This window comes from Pteropus medius, unplaced genomic scaffold, assembly GCF_902729225.1.
Source record: "Pteropus medius unplaced genomic scaffold, Ma_sr-lr_union100, whole genome shotgun sequence".
Lineage (NCBI taxonomy): Eukaryota > Metazoa > Chordata > Mammalia > Chiroptera > Pteropodidae > Pteropus > Pteropus medius.
The window spans coordinates 7,007,132-7,014,160 of NW_024352785.1; the positions used below are offsets into that span (position 1 = coordinate 7,007,132).

Here is a 7,029-nt window from a genome sequence, read left to right on the forward strand (position 1 = left end):
ATCTATGGCCATGCCACGCTGAACGCGCCCAATCTCGTCTGATCTCGGAAGCTAAGCAGCGTCGGGCCTGGTTAGTACTTGGATGGGAGACTACTTAGGAATAACAGATGCTGCAGGTGTAAAAAAAAAAAAAGATGGTGATAAATTAAAAAAAAAAAGAAGATGCAAGATCAATATACTAGCAGCAAACAATTGGAAATTGAAATTAAAATGACTATACCATTTGGAGAGCATAAAAATATGAACTACTTAGAGATAATGTGAGAAAAAATGTGCAAGCCCTGTAATTGAAAACTAAAACATACTGAGAAAACTCAAAGAACTCCTAAATAAATAGAGATAAATGCCATATTTATGGATAAACATAAAATATCAATTCTCCTGAATTTGACCTATAATAACACAGTCTCAATTAACATCTTAGAGGACTCATTTGTAGATCTTGACAACTAATTCTAAAATTCATGTGGAAATGCAGAAGACATAGAATAGTCAAAACAACTTTGAAAAAAAATGAAGTTAGCTAATTTATACTACCTGATTTCAAGTCTTAGTATAAAGTTACATTGATCAAGATTGTGACATTAGAATTAAGAAAGACAGAGCTCAATAGATCAGAATGGAGAGTCTAGCAATAGACTCACACATGTATGGTTAATTGATTTCAACAAAGATGCAAAGGCAATTAAAAACTATGAGATTAATTGAATAAATTATTTTGTATAGGATGCAGCCATTAAATTTTGCTGAAAAAATACATGTGTTAACAGTAAGATGCTCATAATATATTAAGAGACAACTGCAGGGTCTAAAACAGTTTGTAAATATTATTCTATTTTTGAATGGGATCTTTGTTTTTTTCAAAAGGATGCATACACATATACATACATACACACACAACAAAAGTAATTATTAATAGCAGGAGCTTGGAATTGCTTATAATTTGTTTTGCTTTTAATGTTTATGCTTCTATTTTATTTATTTACAATACATATGTACTATAATAAAAGACAAAAAAAATTAAAATACCGTGTAATTATTACATAAATTTCAATAACATTATTTTTTGGGAGAGGGGAAGAATGTGTGTGTGTAGTTCAAAGACTGGAAGATATATTCCAAGTATTACAAAGAGTGATGTAATTACAAATACTCTTTTAGCTTTGTCTTTCTTGGTTTCTAAATTTTCCGCGTTAGGCACAATTTGCATTTGAAAAGTCACAAAAACAGTAAATATATATATTTTTTAACTCTAAATAATTCTCCATAACTACCTGGCCAAAGATCTAACTTCCTAATATGATGTTAAGATCTGCTATGAACAATATGGTCCAAACTGACCTTTCTGACTCTCCTCTCTTCCCATGCAAGTCCTCCTGTTCTCTGCTAATTCACCTTGATCTGTTCACTGCACTTGCATACCCTCCCCCTCACCCCCAATTCTTTTCTCCACTCCTTCCTTCTTACTTGGGCCATGCTTTCTCCTCTGTACCTTTTCACTTCATACTGATATGCGATATGGCATGTAAAATTCTTAATCTTTTAGCAGGAAATGATAAGGGACATCTCTTGCAGAGTTCTTAATCTTTTTAGTAAACCTAGTTAAGTTTTTTCTTAATCTATTTAGTAAACCTAGTTAAGTTTTCTTCCCTTTACTGGCTTAATAGGCAGATCAATAATAGAAATTAATAGATATATGATTTAAATAACAAGTTTGTATCTTCTTTTCCTTGTCTAGGGACTGAGGTGGCACTTCAGCCCGAAACCCAAGACTCCACCCTAAGGCAGAAAAGGAAAGAGCTCCATGAAACAGCAATGGGCAGGGACAATGGCCCTTCTCAGCAGGAACCAGATACAGAAGAAGAGACTTCTTGTCCCTCAACATCTATACTAATAATAAGGGGGTTTATGGCTCTTAGAATAGAGTTAGACAGGAAGGCAGTTAGGCAGTTTAGGGTCTGCCTGCAAAGACACTGAGGTCATCCTATTCTAGAAGGGGTCCGCCCTAATCCACCCATAATTAAGCAAGCCAGAAGGCATTTTTTTAAACTCACACAAAGAAACAAGTAAGGAGAGAATTAGGTACCAGTTTAAGCCAGTCACTCGCACCTGTGCAATAAAGACCCAATGACCTTCAACTCACCTGAGCCTCATTATACCATCATTATAACATGCTGTATATGCCCAGAAGTTCATTAATATCATTATAACCGACTGAATTCTGGGAACGAACATACGCAGAGAGTAAATGATAAATCACTGAGGCCTGTCAATTTTAGTTGTCAATCAAGGAAGCCTATTCCTCTAAGAAAAGTAACCACCACCGCAAATAGGGATAAAAACCCCAAAAGGCTTTGTTACCAGGCTTTTTGAGCCACACTTCTCTTGCTCAGGCCCTCTTCCACATCTGGAAGTGTACTTTGCCCTCTAATAAAACTTTTTCTTTTCTCCTGTATTTCAGTGTCTTGATCAATTCTTTGTTCGAGACATCAAGAACCTGGACAACGCCCGGGAGAGGATCTTTACTCTCCGGCAACAATACCAATGTTTGAAGTCAAGTTTCTGCTATCTCTGAAATTTCTCTGAGAAATGCCTTTATCAAGTATCCTATGCTAAACAGACTTAAGGTTTTGGAGCTAGACTGTTGGGTTTTAAATCTTGGCTTTAGCAGTTAATAGGTGGTTGATCTTAGGGCAAATTATTTCACTTCTCTTTATCTCAGTTTTCTCTTTTAAAAATTGGATATAATAAGAGAATTTGCCTCATAAAGTTATTATGGAATTAGAGTAGTACTGAAAAAATTAGCATATTTCCTGGCAGATAGTAAGCACTCAATAGATATTAGCTTTTTTCGTTATAATAGTTATCGTTAAAATCTCAGAACCAAGTCTCGTATGTGTCCAATCGGAAAACCTAGAAATTTAAGAGCTAAGAAGACATTCTGAAATGACCCCTATATTTGACTTTCTCACATTTAGTCCCCTTAGTTAATCTAAGATTTCTCGTATATTATCTGACTCTGAGAGTAGACAGCAAATAAAGTTAGAATTTAGAGCTAATATTTGAGAGGAAATTAAATTCCCAATTGCAAAGCCCAATTTGGGCCACTAGATGGCCATAAAACACTAGCTTTGATTTTTTTAATCAACTACAAGAAACAATTTTAAGAAATAGTCCATATTTCACATTTACTTTCATAATTTTAATAACTCCCTCCTCCGATGCAGAGGAAGGAGAGAAAGAGAACTGTGAGTCAGAACCCTTTCTTTGAAAGCCCAGAGGCATTGGTCAGAGGAGATAGTATCTTGGGGACCTTCCCTAGTTTGTCTGCACACCCAGACAAGAAGCCAGCAAAGGTTGTATTTTTTAAGATACTGTTTGCCTAACCTGTGCACCCTGGGTGTGATGAATATTTATTTTTCCACCTCATTGCTACCTAACAGTAGTAGGAGGGTTTCTTAGACTCCAACCTCACTCTGGCTAACTGTTCTATGGGTGACAGCAATGCTGTGGTCTGACATGAGAGGGCATGGGCAGCCAGCAGCAAGATGAAGGCAGAAGAGAAAGTTAATGCTAGGGAGGTGACCAGAGACTCGTCTGAGCAGCTCGTGCAAGTTCAAGAGAAGGCCTCAGTACCTAGGGGTCTGTGCTTTAATTTACAAATAGAAAATATTTTTAGTCTTTGTATCTGCAGGTCCTAAACATTCAGATTTAAAATACAGGGTTGTCTACTATATTTAAAATTTTTGAACATATTCTCCCCAAGGTGACTACCACTAGTAATCTGTATAATTGACCAACTTCGTGCATTTAAGATTTGTGCTTACAGTTCTCTGGAGCTTCTAAAAAATGGCAGACCTAAACTAGAATATCTCTTAGAATTTTTCATCAAGAAGATAAAAAGACTTGAGTGGACACAGATCTGAAGAGGAAAGAGACTAAAGATAATTCTGTACTTTTGAACTGAACGTGGGAGTGCCCCAGAACTAGCTGGGTGGGGCTTTGGGATGATAGAGGTGAGGAGACTTCTAAATCAGCTTGGGTCTCAAGAACTGCTTTACAGAGGACATTTAAATTCATCTGCTAAATTTATTGAGTTATTAATTTATGTTTTCTGCCTAAATTTTTCATTTTCCTTATGCCATATTCAGCCAGCCAACTCTACCTCCTTGCCCCAGGGTAGGACTGTGGCAGGGTAGTTTTTATTAAAATTTATTCACTTAGGAGACTGTATGCAGGGAGCCGAGGGAAATAGTCATAGGCAGGGATTGAGGATATAGGTGTTAGATAAGATTCCTCCATGCTGGGAGGGACCGAGTAGAAGACAATGAGTGAAATTCTTAGAAGTACACCTAACTGCATTCTGGCATTGCTGATGGAGTGAAGGTGGGAAATTCTCAGACAAAACTGCATGCAAGGTGACATGTAGGCAGAGAGGATTGTATCCTCACATATGTAGCAAATATGGGAAAATACCCCAAATAAATAGCAGAATATGATACTTCTAGATCTTTGCCAATGCTCTGTTGTCTTTCTGGAAAGGTCCTCCCTTCTTATCTATTTGCTGACTTTCTATTGTGGGAGTAGAATTGTACTAAAGTTAAACAGGCAAGGAAGACTTTATTCAAAGCTATTGCAACAGAGAAACCAAAACTGAGTCTGAACTCAACTGAACTGAAACAAAAAGCAGGAGGGTTTTTAAGAGTGAGATAAGCTAGTGAAAAAAACTGGAGGTGTTAGGCTAATCGATTGGGTGTGTCCAGCACATTGAGTTATTCCTGAGTTTCTAAATGTTTTTCTCTGTGATTAGGCCACCTGTGCTTGCTAACTGGCAGCATGGAAGTAGGCTTCTAGCCTCCTACAGAGATTGGGAGAGATAGGCTACTATCTTTCTAGATGATCACATTTCAAAGGGATAGCTCTTAGGTCCTTGAGAAAGATGGTCTTGGGTTCTAAAACGGACAAGGGGCTTTTTAAAAGATTTACATTTCAAAGGGGCAGAGAAAGAATGACAATTTTTTAAGGTAAATGCTCTAAGAAAAAGGGATCAGGGCCTAGAGTCAGAAGCAAGACTTTCTAAAGTTTGGTCAAACTGAGGGGAACCTTAAGGCCATCTTGGTCATGTCTTTTCTTTTTTCTTTCTCAATGACTTTACTTTTAGACATAAGGGGAAGATCTTATAGGTACACATGAAGAAGACAGACATGATTCACAGGTAAAAGCGAAGACAATCTAGCCAGAAAGCTTAAAACCCTGTCAGCTGTTGACGCTGGAGTATGACATGTTGCAGGTGGAAAGGAATAATTAGTATTCCAGGCTCTCTTCCTCACCCTCTCTTTCTTTCTCACCCTCTCCTTCAAGAGTCCACACCAATCTTCTCATAATTCTTCTCAAGGGCAACCATGTCCTCACGGGCCTCAGAAAACTCCTTTCTCCATGCCCTCACCCACATACCAGTGAACAAAGGCACGCTTGATACACATCAGGTCAAACTTGTGGTCCAGGTGAGCCCAGGCCTCAGCAACAGCTGTGCTGTTGCTCATCACGCACACAGCTCACTGTACTTTGGGTTTCTACCAGGTACCACAGTGGGAGGCTGGTAATTAATGCCAACTTTGAAGCCAGTGGGGCACCAGTCTACAAACTGGATGCTGCACTTGGTCTTGATGGTGGCCATGGCAGCATTGGCATCTTTGGGAACCACGTCCCCAAGGTACAACAGGCAGCAAGCCATGTATTTACCGTGGCAGGGGTCACATTTTACCATCTGGTTGGCTGGCTCAAAGCATGCACTGGTGATCTTTGCTACAGAAAGCTGTTCACAGTAGGATTTCTCAGCAGAGATGACAGGGGCAGATGTGGCCAAAGGGAAGCGGATGCAGGGATGGCCACCAGATTGGTCTGGAATTGTCAGATAAACATTCAGGGCTCCATCACATCTCACCAAAGCAGTGATGGAGGACACAATCTGGCTAATAAGGCGGTTAAAGTTAGTGTAGGTTGGATGTTCAATATTGTTTCTGTGACAGACGTCATAGATGGCCTCATTGTCAATCATGAAGGTACAATCAGAGTGCTCGAGGGTGGTGTGAGTGGTGAGGATGGAGTTATAGGGCTCAACTACAGCTGTGGAAACTTGGGGGGCTGAGTAAATGGAGAACTCCAGTTTGGACTACTTGCTATAATCTACAGAGATGTTCCATCGTCAGGGAGGTGAACCCAGAACCCATTTCCCCAAAGCTATGGAAAACCAAGAAGCCCTGAAAACCTGTACACTGGTCAGCCAGCTTCTGAATTTGGTCCAAGACCAGGTCAATGATCTCACCAATGGTGTAGTGCCCACAAGCATAGTTATTGGCAGCATGTTTCTTACCTGTGATGAGCTGCTCAGGGTGGAAGAGCTGGCGGTAGGTGCCAGTGTGAACTTTATCAATGGCTGTGGGTTCCAGGTCTACAAACACTTCCCTGGGCACATGCTTGCAAGCACATGTCTCACTGAAGAAAGTGTTCAAGGAGTTGTCTTCCTCCACAAAGGTCTTGTAACTTGGCATCTGGCCATCAAGCTGGATGCTGTGTTCCAGACAGTAGAGCTCCCAGCAGGCATTGCCGATCCAGACACCAGCCTGGCCAGTGTGGATGGAGATGCACTCACACATGTCTATGAGTTAGCAGGTGCAGGCAACAGAAGCAGACACCAGGTCTCGGTTACCATCCTTGACAAGCTGAGTGTCGAGGTAAGTAATGCACTCACTATCTTTAAATTCCACTTTTTGTCATTAAAACTGTGACACACGTCTTGATTTTCTTTCCCCGTCCTCATTGTTTTTAACTTCAACATTCACAGAAATTCTGATTCTTGGTTCATGCATCCATTACTGGTATGTGGAACTGAAGTATAGATTTATATATTTAGACATTGGAGGCAGGGACGATAAAGGCATACTTTGTTTTATTACACTTCACTTTATTGTGCTTCACAGATGTGTTTCTTACAAATTAAAAGTTAGTGGCAACCCTGGATTGAGCAAG

The 7,029-nt window shown here is 39.6% G+C and overlaps 2 pseudogenes; one reads left to right on the top strand and one right to left on the bottom strand.

Annotated features, from left to right (window-relative positions):
- LOC120590965 (uncharacterized) lies at positions 1-119 on the top strand (annotated as a pseudogene).
- Positions 120-5,175: 5,056 nt separating this feature from the next.
- Positions 5,176-6,807, bottom strand: LOC120590743 (tubulin alpha-1B chain-like; annotated as a pseudogene).
- Positions 6,808-7,029: the final 222 nt, after the last annotated feature.